Raw genomic sequence first — 13,550 nt, forward strand, 5'->3', positions numbered from 1 at the left:
TGCATAATCGGTGCCATCAAAGAATGGTGCCCTAGATAAAGAACGACCCTCATTTTCATAAAAACGTGAACTCGATGCCATGGATACACCTAGTGATGATTAATCACTCTCTTAGGAACCTCGCTCTGATACCACTTGTTGAGTTCTAACCTAGTCAAGAGGGGGGGTGAATTGACACCTTTTAGAAACTTTAATGCAAAACTTATGCACGTATATATATGAGAAAACAAATTTAATATAAACCAAAATTGTAGTTGAGAGTACGGGAGCACTTAAATACTAGATGGATAATATGATATCTGCCAGCTGTGCTAGTATGTGCTTAGATCCAATATACTCTTCAAATTACAACTTGGTGAAAAACATGTGATTTGAATGCACACAATAACAAGACTTTAAATAAACCAAATGGAATATTGAATGAGTACAAAGAATGATCAATTAAAGCAAATCAGAATATAATAGCCAACAAGAATGTAGGCCTTAGGATTTGGCCACACAAAAACAAAAACAAACAAGTATAATCAAGCAAGAATAAGTAAAGAGTGAAGAGAAGAAGGACACAGCGATCTATAGTGGTTCGGCCCTTATGGCTTACATCCACTACCTAAGGATTCCCTTTCTTAGGATTTTCAATCAAATCCACTATATGAAACTTTTCTTACAATCACCAAAGTCTTCACTTGGCTTCACCACCACCAAACTATTTCTGGAGTCTCACACTCACTAGTTTGGATTTTGTACGCTCTTTACAAGATAGTAGAGATTGAAAAATAGGGTTCTCTCAAAAATAATACAATGAAGTGTAGAGAACTCTCTTAGTTTTCTCTCAAGAAGATAGAGGAAAAGAAAGACTTAGAGAGAATGAAAATCTTGGCCAATGATGTAGAGAATAATAGGGCTTCAAAAAGTTGTTCCAAAGCCTTCAAGAGACCCTTTTATATAGTGCTAGAGAAGGCTTTCCTTGATCAATCTCAGCCCTCCATGTGTCAAGTCTTCTAGCCAATCTCAGCCCTTCATTTGAATTCTTGATTTACCTTCTATAATCAGCTAACTTGATTGATCATCAAGATCTTTGACTTTTGTTGATCTCCAATCAGCCTTGAATGAGCAAATCAATTCCAATAATGCATGGTTGACTTTAAGGATTAAAAAATCAACAAAATCCTTCATAATTCTTGCAAAATCGACCATAAATAAGAACTAATCAATTCTGACTTCTAGTTGAATCTTCAATCACCTTTGATTGTGCAATTGGCCCCTTAGCTTCCATAACAAGTATAGCTAATTTGAAATTTGAATTTAAACCTCCAAATGGTGTAAAATCCATCCAGATATTCTCAAATAATGAAGCAAATTTGTCCAATAATGAAGATATCAATTATAACTTCAAAGGCCCTTAATTGATCAAGTTTCCATACTAAAAAATGTTGACAACAAGAAGAGAATCAATTTGTGTATCTGAATATATGCAAGATATCCTTAGAATATTCTCCCATAATGAAGATATCAATTAGCCATAATGAGGATATCAATTAGTCATAATGAGTAGGATAATTGATTCCATGATTTGAGTAGAGGATCCTTTTAATGAGAGAGAATCAACAATAAAGGAAAGTAATATCAATCAAGGTTTAACTTTCAAACCTTTATTTCCTCCATTAATGTTCAATAATAAGGCTGAATCTTGAACTTCTCCATTTGTATGCAATTCAAAAATTCTTCCATATTTAACTAAGTAAAGAAGCTTCTAAGAACCTTTAAATTTACTCCATGATTCTCTTACCATATTTAGACCAACGAGAAGATGTAACCTTGATGAGTGTGCTCCACGTGGCTGCCATGTCGCCAAGATGCCACATTAACAATGCCATGTCACCAAGTTACATATATGGCAACTCCATATAGTGGACTACTCCAATCTCCTCAAAAACTTCCATATAGATCTTTTGAACTTCCCATATATAAACAAGGATTCCATATATATATATATATATCTTCTAGACTTTCCATTCCAAGAAAAACTTTCCATATATAAACAAGGATTCCATATATATATCTTCTAGACTTTCCATTCCAAGAAGAACTTTCCATATATAAACAAGGATTCCATATATATATCTTCTAGACTTTCCATTCCAAGAAGAACTTTCCATATATAGCTCAAATACTCAAATTTCTAGAAAGCTCTCTAAAAACTTGTTTCCATATATAATGAAATCTCTATATAGGTATAAAAAGTTTCCATATATAACCTGTGTCATGAAATCACTAAAGAATAGCTTTGTAAGCCTTATGAAGGCTTCATGCTTTGTTAGAACATAAAATATAAATTCACATTCACACATGCCAATCATCAATCATCAAAATCTACACTCAACAACAAGATGGCACCTTGTGCACGTAGAACCCTCCCGTCAAGACAAAGGCCAGCATTGTGACAGTTGCCACAGTTGAAGCCTGCTTCGCGTCCATGATCAACGCACCCAAAGCCAGCCTGAGGCCTTGAGAGGTGAGCACATAGCCCAACAAAACCATTAGAGTTAAGAGAAAAGCACCCAATTCGGGCTTTAGACCAGTCATCCAGTAAGTTATGGCAACGAATACCGTGGGGAGAATGAGCTCCATGGGCAAGTCCCCAACTATTCGAGCCATGGAATAGGAGGAAAGAGTGTACATCCCTGAAGCTCTTTCCTTGGCAACGATGGCTCGTTCTTGTGGGAAGGCGAAGACGGCATTGAAGGACGGGAGGACCCCCCAGAAGATTGAAATAAAGAAGAGGAGGCCCAAATGGTCCTGAATGTCCCTCATGTCGGAATGCCACCACATAAAGCCTGCTAATACTAAGGCTGCTACAACTTGGAAGACTCTGAGAGAGCTGAAAGCTTCGTGCCTTCGCTCTTTGAGGCTTCTTTGGAGGAGGATGCTTAATTGGATAAGCCAAGTGGAGATGCTGCTACTGATCGTGATCAGGCTTCTTCTTTCGCAATAATGTTGGTGTTTTGGAGGTGCTGCTGCTGTTGCTGTAGCTACTGATAATGATGATGATGATGGGTTGTTGATCATGCAGGCTGCTTTCACCTTTGGAGCTAGCAGATTGTTGTAGGAGGCTACGAGGGACTGTTTTACGTTTGGTTTCTCTCTCTCACTTAACCCATCAATGTGACACACCCCTGCATATATATGATATAAGAGTGAGTTCACTTAATCTCGTAAACTTAAATAATACCTGATCATTGTATCTTTACAACATTAAATTCAATTAACTAACAGCTCACAAAGTCATCCAATACCTGCAAGTTCTTTATATATGTAAAATAAAAAAAAATTATTATTGATTATTGAACAAATTTTTGGGACACCCAGACTGCACTGCAGAATGGTAATTATGGTAATTAATAGCTCACAAATTAAATTATATTCATGTGTAGCTCCTCAATTTACATAAACATTATATATATACGTATGTACTTACAATTGTCTAAAAAAAAAAGAAAAAAAAAAATCATGTCATCCATAAACAAGAAAACCTATATCAATGGAATTGCCCTTAATTAATCTATGATCAAACTAAAATATAAAAAGCATCAAAGTTACAAACAATTAGATAATGCAAACCCACCCCATTTTCAAATATTAAACTAGTTATAAGCCATGTCGGCCAATGGTTAGTTTGACCAGTCCACTAACTAGCTTGCTAGAGACCATAAGGAGTTGAAGCTTGGGGAAGAGAGAGGGAGAGAGCAAGTAAAGCTGCCCGCATAGTTGATGGTAAGGTGGGAGTCCACTTCTCTGATGGAGGGGGTGGCGGTGGTGGTGGTGATGAAGTCGGCCACCAAAACCACATCCACATCCATCCCACCATCACCATCTTAATTAATTATTTTGAATACAAACTTCTTTTTTTACTTTTAATATTTAAATGAAAGTGTTATTTAAACACATAATTTTTAATATTGTGTGACACTTGAATAATGCGTGTAAAAGTTATTTATAATGAGTATACTTCTTAACATTGATTACTCACCTTAATATTGATGCCATCAATATTAAGAAATGTATTTATAATAAATAATTCTCCTCTAAATGTCACATAAAATAAAATATAAAATAGATGTGTTTAAATAACATTATGGAGATTCAAATGCCTCTTAGTTCATTTGGGTGGGGGGATAAGATGGGCATTGGCATGCAAAGCATCCAGACATTTGGAAATCTTCAAAAACATTTGATCTTTGAAATTTTGAAAAAGGTAATAATGAAAAGCAAAGGGCAATAAGAGAGCTAGCAAAAAGAAAAAGCACACTTTCAAACCATGTGGTTGGACAAATGGTTCATTCTATTCAACAAGTCAAGTGTCTTCATGAATAATCATATATAGGAACACACTTTGTACAATATATATATATATATGTGTGTGTGTGTAACGCCCCGCTTCCACTTACGGGTGTTACTCATGAACAATTACCCGAATTGTCCACCTGCTCGATCTTTGGTGAAGGGTGGACCATGTTTTAAGACGAAACGCCCTGGGTGGGAACTAGGCTCGTCCTTCCCATCTCTCAACCCCAAGATTCCCTAGCAGAATTGGGCTTCAACCACACCGCATTTGGTTACAAAGAAACTCATGAAGATGCCCAACTGCCATTTTTGGTTATAAGGTCCGCTTGTTTGGAGTCTCTAGCCCGCAAGGGCATCGTATTTAAACATTTTTTTAATTATTGTAGGGTTTTTGGTTGCTTTTGGAGTAAGAATTTGTGATCTTTTCAGCGTTTGCAATGCGAGTTTGAGTGTGTTCATTGAGGATTGTAGGTGCGCCTACATCAGGTTGGTATCGGTTTAGAAAAAAATATTATTCCCAGAAAAAGGATTTCTTCTGCTACAAAATTAAATTTAGTGATACAAAAATTTTGGTTGAGAAAATAAATTTATTACGAAAATTAATATGATTAGCAAGGATTTAATTTTTCAAAAATAAGTGTTTTCTCTACAGTTTCGTAGAGAAAATTTTGATTAACTATTATTTAGTATTATAATAATTGTTGTGAGTAGATAAATAAAATTACTTAAAATATCATGTTATTTGAATGAAAAGTGATCAATTATCTAGAGCTAAGAAAATATGTAAATTTACAATTTAATATGTTTGATGACATTAATATATATATATATACTAGTATATCTATCTAATATGTGGATTTATTTTATTAGTTTAAAATTGCATACACAAGTGTATTAAGACTAAATCATGTTAAATTTATATATTTTCTTTATCTTTAATTCGTAACTCTTTTTGATGATTCTTTTTTAATTCTAAAAATCATACATCACATTCAGTGACGGCCACCCTTGGCCGACACTATTAACCTCCATTAGTAATGGTGTGAGTTTAGTGATAACCAGATGTGGCTGTCACTATTACTCCCCCCATCTGTGATCGGCGTTTCCCGACCATAACTAAAGGTGACATTCAGTGATAGCCTCGCCTGGCCGTCACTAATGATTGTCCAATCTGTGACCCAATCTTGCCCGACCCTCACTGAAGCTTGAACATTTAGTGACGGTCGGAGGTGGCCATCACTAAAGGTGACATTCTGTAATTTTTTATCATTTAGTTTAATATTTTTTTCACGTTTATTATTTTTTTTCTCATATTTAGTTAGAAATTCAAATTAGCATGGTTGAGAAGCCCGTCGCTATAATAAATTTAAAATATTTTTATTATAATTTAAATATATTTAAAAGAACAAAACATAAAAGAAAAATTAAAATTAGCGATGAATTTAAAAAATAAATTTATATTATATTTTTAAACTTCACGTCACCTCGATCATATCAAATTTAGCTAATTCGTATATTTATGATTAATCTAGCAAACATATGGTATCATTAAAATTTAATACTTTATTATGTCAATTCTTTAAATTCTTTTTCCGACCAAGAATTTTACCGGGCTCCATAAAAATCACCATTTAAATCAATCCATTGATTGATTACCAATTTAGGAGGAAAAACTCAAAATTTTCAATTTTTCAAAATTTCGGCATTATTCTCCAAAATGCCCGAAAAATCCCGATAATTTGAAAATTTCTCCATAGCCCAAAATCAATTAAGAAATGCCCCAATTTCTCCCAAAAATCCAAAATTTTTAAAAAAATTCAACCGACGAGGCTTGCTAGCGTGCCGCCCCTCGGTGCATCTGCTGCGCTGGCCGCACACGGCCGCCCCCTGCGCGGCCCAGCACCTGCTGCCTCCGCTCTGGCCCCCTGCTGGCCACACGCGAGCCCCGGCTGCTGCCACTTCACTTTCCCCTTTTTTTTTTTTTTTTTTTTCCTTGGGCCCTTCTAACCCAAAAATTTCCAGATTTTTCCTTCCAAAATTTAGCACCCCAAAGCATCACATTTTCAACAAAAACCATCTCATTTAACCCCTTTGATGCTTCCTACAACTCATGCCAATGAGAAACTTACATCCTTACTTACATGAGCTATTAAGCTCAATAAGGGTGCAATGCCAAATAAATATGAACATAACAAGATTATATGATACCAAATGCATGCAAGTGTGGCTAGATTTCTTTGCCCTCACAACCCTCCAAGGTTAGAGAAATCAACCCACCATTGCAACCATGTTCTAAACTAACCTATGACCATAAGTCTCATGAACATAAAAGAACATGCCAAATGCAACATATACATTTATGAAACATACTTACAACCCATTGCAATGCCACCTTCCCATGGGGCCATCCCTTACCTTTTCTTGAATATTTAAATCTTTATTTCAAGAGAGCTTCCACCTTCATTTTCTCCCATCTAAGATGGCATCCCAAAAGAAACTTACTTTACATTCAAGCATACTTAAAATAAAGAGAAGAAGGAACAAAGCTTACCTTAAATCCCTTACTTCTTCTTCTTCATTTTTCTTCCATGAGAGACTTCCTTATCTCTCTTTCTTTCTTTCTTTCTTCATTTCTTTCTCCAAATGGCCAAAGGGAGACAAGTCTTCCACACTTGCCATTTTATACTAGTTTTCCATATTTCAAGAATAAATCCTAGCCATTGGATTTATTTGGTGAGAATAAATCCTCACCCTCCAAACTAACACAATCCATGGCATTAAGTCTTGCTTAAAATCTACCATTGGATCTTTTATCATTTTACAAGACAAAATCTTAGCCATCCAAAGGAAGCACAATCCATGTGCTTTGCTAGGTTTTAATCCTAGCCTTTGATTTAATTTGAAAATTAAATCTCCACCTTCAAATCATCTCTCTTTAAAATCTCTCCACCCATTTGGCAATCCATGCCAACTTCTAAAATTTAATGGTGGCCCTTTGATTACTTTCCAAATCCAAGAATTAATCTCATCCCTTGAATTTTTATTTCTTTCCCATTTAAATTAATGGGACTATTTTCATATCCATCACATTTGAGAGACATAAATACTTTCTTATGTATTTAAATAAATCTCATATTTTCCAAGGCATTAATGGTGACCATTTACCATTTTCTTTTGGATTTTCTTTAATCCACATAATCATGCCTCTCATTAAATGCTTGAAAGACCAATTAGCATTTCTTTTGCATTTAATTAAATCACCCCATTTATACTCGAACCACAAAATGCCAAGTGTCACAACAAGACACTAACCTTGGCTTCCAAGTTTTAATCTCATCCATCCATGTGGCATTACCACATTAATTCACCAATTTAGGGAAAACATAATTATTTTCTCAAATAATAGAACATCCACCATTTTCCCAATATTCCATAATTAAATTCCTTTATGGAATTAAATTCCAAAATTTCCAAAATACCCTTTGTGAATTTATTAATCTCATATATCTCCACATAAACACCAAATTGGAATTTTATTCACTTACACACCTAATTCCACATAGAAATTATTTTTAATTTATCAAAATACCCTTTATTAGACTTCTCTATCCAAATTACCAAAATACTCTTCTCATGGGCACTCTCAATCTCAAGGATTCATCACCTTCTCAAGGGTATTTTTGAAAATTTTCTTACTTCCTTTCTTATTCTCTTAACACCGGTTACATCAGGTGTTACAGTGTGTGCCTTATTTCACTTTTTTTTTTCATAAAAATAAGAAGAATTTTATTCCACCATTAATTCTTTACACTCTTGTTGCCCTATTCTCATCTCATTCAAGCAAAATCCATCAGTCAAAAAGGCCCCCCAAGTCATCATTTCACCTAGAAAGAAATCCTAATGCATGTTGTTCCCAGTATCTTCTTAATTTCAATTGTGACAGCAACAAAACTACTTTAACTAAAATGCATTATGGGAAACCTGCCAATTAATGTCGACTCCCCGCTACAAACAAAAGAAAACAATAAATAATGTGGCACATCTATTGCTAATTAAACATTAACAGTCATTTAGATTTAAATAAGGTGGCCAGACCCTAATAACCTTGACCATATAAAACACACTCAACCCCCCATAACAAGTGTATATACGTATACATAAGATATATGACCAAATTCATATTTTCTCTTCTTAAATTTTAAATTTAACCTATTGAATACTTAGCTTTTATAATTTACACTTATTGACTAAAAACATCATGCCCAGTGACTATCGAATTACAAACTCACCAATAGATAGGTTGTGGGTCGCAGGTCGAAACAAAAAGGACGAGGAAGAGTAGGTCGGTCATGGGTCACTAGTCAAAGCAAAGAAGAAAGGGAAGGGTGGGGCGGGCACAACTTGTAGGTCGTCGGTCAGAGCAAAAGAAGATAGGGAATAGTGGGTTGGTTGTGGGTTGCTGGTCGGAGCAAAGAGGAAGGGGAATGGTGGGTCGATTGTGACTCATGGGTCACCAATCAGATCAAAAAGAAAGGGTTGGGATCGATCAAGATGGGGACGACTGATGGGAGACACAATTCTTCCGTTTTGGTAGATGAGAGATAGGAGCAAAGAAGGCGATCGAAAGCAAAGGGGAAGGTGGAATGAAGGATTGGTTTGGTCAGTTATTCTTTTGTTCTTTCTTTTTTTTTTGTTTTTCTTTTTTCCAACTCACCTCAAGTTAAGTAGTCAATAAGTGTAAATTTTAAATGTTAAATATTTAATATGTCAAATTTAAAATTCAGGGGTGATAAGTTTTTCATATAAAGTTAAGAGAAAAAATATAAATATTACCTAATATATATTAGCAACATATGTAAGATCAAGACAGGATGTACTTCAGAATTCATATATACAAACCTCAACAAAATAAATAAAGAATTATTGGACAGGAATTAGTGAAGTGGGTGTTCTTATATAAGCAAGAGCATGCCATACTATGCCATGTGATTGCATGATTTATATAAATTAAGATGGAGGGCAGGACAGGACAGGACAGGACACTAGTGAGGAGAAGGAGGCGAAGGTGGAGCTGTGACTAATGGCTAGCTAGCTTCCAACTCTTGGAGAGGAAAGTGGAGGTGTCCTACCTACTAAGAAGGAGGGGTTAGATGCATGCTGCTGCTATCTCACGCAAGCAAATTAATACCTATTTATATTATGATGCTGCCCAATAGCCTTCCAAGAATATTATTACATCAATTGCTTGCACCATGCATATTTCTTTCTTTAGTACCTAAACTTTTCTACACTTCAATTTAATTATTATTATAATAATAATAATACTCAAAAGGGAAATATTATTAATAATGCCAATTCAAGATGTCCTCCTCTTCCACTTCCCACTTCCACTTTCTGTTGTATTGTATTGTATTGTATTATTATGGATTACTCCATTAATTAATAACTCTACATATAGCTTTAGCTGGGCATATTGGAAACAATAAGTAAGTAGTAAGTATCACGGGCATAGTACGGATGATTCACAAGGTAAAAAATTACACCTAAGGATGTAGGTTCGATCAATATTAATAACGGAATGAAATGAAATATTATTAGAGAGAACCATCACATATATATATATATCCTGATTCAAAGACGCTAGCCCCCACTTAAATTAACTAATTACTTAATGACGTTCTAACCTTGAGAACCCATTAATTAATTAATTCAGTTAAGCCTTGCCTTCGACTAGAGTGAGTAGTAGTACTTACTACTGACTGTCATGGTGAGCTAGCTGGCTAGCAACTATAAATATATATATATATATATGGAGGAGATAAGATGTGCAAATTTAGCAAACACACAGGGATGGAAAAAGACAGGCTTATCATTATTAACTATTATATATATATATATATATTCAGAGTGGAGTGGGGGGTAGGGTATTGGAATTTGAGAGAGAGATTTTGATGATCCATCAGCCATAGATACCATCTCCGGTGATGGCTTTGCTTCTCAAGACAGACCATAAGCGGTTACCATCACAACCCATCATCCTAGCTAGCTAGGGTATGAATTAACGTACATTGGGCTTTGGGTAGCTGTGGATCCCACCTTCCATATCCTAATCGATCAGTAATTCCTCTATTTATAGTTATATATTTGATACCCCCACCTCCACCTTTTTCCTTCCTTCAATAATGAGGTCTCCCACCGCCACATTGGAGAATTGGATCCAATCTAGTCTAGTCTCGTTTGACTTCTCTTCTCTTCGTTGAATGAATGATCCGCCAGCTGCTGCCTTAATTACTGAAGGATCTACACATCTCTGTCTCTGATTTGGACACGTGCTATATGTATATATATACTATCACTGTTAAAAGTGTTACCTCTTCCATAACTACTGCCAACTATTGTCCGCCTACCAGCTAGCTACCACAAATGTTTCTTAGAAAAGACATCCACTAGCTAGGCTAATAAACCCAGCTTTCCTTTTATCTGGATGTCACCTTAAATTACTCATCAACACGTGCAGGTACCATTCACGTGGTGAAGTATCAAAAACTAAGATTTTAACTGCAGTTTCATCCTATGTTTTTTAATTAATTGTATTTTTTTAACTTTTTATTAAAATCAATTTTAAACTCATAATTTTATATTTATTAAAAAATATTAATCACTACCCGAATAATCTTGATTTTTTCTTTTAATAAGAACTCAATTCAGTTGACTACTACTAGGCCACAATAACAACATTATTCCTTATAAGGAACAAAAGTTTCCAGCCCTCACGGACGTAGCATGGATGGCAGTCAGGTAGTAGATTGCAGACAAGGATACAGATTCGAGTTATGGCAGCCGTAGTGTGGGAGTTTCATCCCCATGTGGGGGTGGCTTCTTATGGGCACTATGCACTGTACCTCCTACCTGGTGCACCGCCGTGTACCTGTGATTAACCCTTCCACGTGAGGGACTTCACCTTTTACAGACAAGAACAAAAGTCTCCAGCTCTCTTACCGAGTGATCATCATGACGGTCTAAACCTGACCCACCCAGCTGGTTAGACTAAATGGGCCACTGCGCTTTTCAACTGAAAACTAGCCCATTAAATGCAAATGCAAAAACCTTTTTCCTGTCCTTCGTCCTAGTACATACAAGGACACCCACCCTACGACTGTTTTCATTTCTTGTAAAGACCCATCAAATAATATTGCTAATCCTACTGCCTATAATACAACTATATTGTCTCCTCAGGTATCAGCTATGGTCTGCTCAAAAAAAGACTTTGCTAATTTTATTGTATAACATACATTAGAAATTAAAATAATAAAAAGAAGAGAGAGATGTGATGTGAGGATTTGCTAAGAGTTTATGTCATCCTACAATAGTGGGACAATTTTTTTTCTCTAATATTATTTGATAATACATAATATTTAGTATAATTACAATTACTATTGTCACTATTATTTTGTATAAAATATATTCACATTAAAGTTCTTTATAAATATAATTCCCTCATATATTTATATATATTAAATTAATGTATAAAAATTCTAGTATTATTCTACGACAGCTAAGCTAGCATAAACATCCTCGAGACTGAGATATAAAAAAAGACAGTTGGATCTAATCTACATACGTGCATGTTCTACACATAATATATGTATGTATATATGTATAATGAGAGAGAGAGAGAGAGAGAGAAATTAAATCTTACGTGCGTACCATTGGCGAGATCAAGCAGGAAATCAGCTGGATTTATGGGAAAAAAGGGCGAGAAACCAACCGACTCAAAGTAGGGCACGGCCTAGCTTGGCTTGGCTTGCCGAAGTAGATGCAGCTCCCTTCAGACAGCACCAGCACCGAGTGGAACATCTGGTAAACCCGGCTCGACGGCTGGTGCACGGACACAACCACCGTCCGCCCCTTCTCCGCCAGCGTCGCCACCACCTTGGAGGTGGCCGTCGAGTCCAGCCCCGACGTGGGTTCATCCAGGAATAGCAGGCTTGGGTTCATGAGCAGCTCGTGCGCTATGCTCACTCTCTTCCTCTCCTCGCCCGACACCGTATGAAGGCGTTCCCTATGATTGTGTTCTCGCATTTCGCCAAGCCCAGCTCCGACATCATCGATTCCGCCATGGAAATCTTGTCCTTACTGGAGAGCATGTTTGGCAGGCGCAGGAGAGAGCAGAAAACGAGCGTTTCCCATACGGTGAGGTGAGGGTAGAGAAGGTCGTCTTAGGGGACAAAGTCGGTTCTCCGTCGACTAGTTTTCTTCAACGTCAGTTTTCTTCCGTTGGCAAGGACTGTTTCGGTGAGGCCGCCGTGGAGCCTGCCAGCCAGTGCGTTCAACAGCGTCGATTTGCCACTACCGAAAGGGTCGAGAACGGCCAGGATTTCGCCTGGGGCGACCATCCCCGTTATTCCATTCAAGATGGTTCGTTCTGTGATGGCGGGTGTAGATCTGGTGGTGACCCTACACCCACCGGTCAACATCCTCGTGATCTTGCCTGCTCCGCGCTTCTCCTCCCCTAACTTCAACCGGTAAGAGACGTCCATGAACTGCACATAAATGACCAAAACAGAACAGGACAAGTAGGTCAACGCCTGTTTTGACTGAGCAAACTAATATGAATATATATGTACACAAGTGAAACATGGTATTAAAAAATAGAAAAGAAAAAAACAGTAATTTGAAAATGCAAGAAGTATATATAGTCTATATAAGGTATGTGTATATATGATAGGAGGAAGATACACATATATTTACTGAGTTATGTGCAGGTACTAGGTACATACCTTGAGGGTGATTGGGTAACAAGTAGAAGACACTATTGGAGCAGCCAACTGCTAGTGCTGAGGCGGCACATCACGATGATGAATACTCATCGTGGTAGGACTCTGTTCTTGGGCGATGGCAACAACAGGAGGAAGAGGAGGAGGATCTTGTTCTAGTACTAGTGCTGCATCAATGGCTGCTGGCATTATTATTATTATTATTTTGTTTTGTTAGGGAAGGAACTGGGAAAGTGCTGATGATCAGGGAAAGAGCAGAGAGAGAGAGAGAGAGAGAGAGAGAGATGAAGCTGTAAGTTGTTACTGATGATGATCATCAAACCAAAGATGGAGAGAGAGGGGAGGGGGAGAAGAAGGGCAAGGGCCTATTTATTTGGGTAAGAGTTGCCAATGGATGCCACGTGCAACTGAAACGCCCACAGTGCATGCTAC

General features: G+C 36.8%; 1 pseudogene; it reads right to left on the bottom strand.

Moving 5' to 3' along the window:
* Positions 1 to 231: 231 nt before the first annotated feature.
* LOC127808548 (ABC transporter G family member 25-like) lies at positions 232 to 13,307 on the bottom strand (annotated as a pseudogene).
* Between the last annotated feature and the right edge of the window lie 243 nt (positions 13,308 to 13,550).

Source organism: Diospyros lotus, chromosome 8 (genome assembly GCF_014633365.1).
Source record: "Diospyros lotus cultivar Yz01 chromosome 8, ASM1463336v1, whole genome shotgun sequence".
NCBI lineage: Eukaryota > Viridiplantae > Streptophyta > Magnoliopsida > Ericales > Ebenaceae > Diospyros > Diospyros lotus.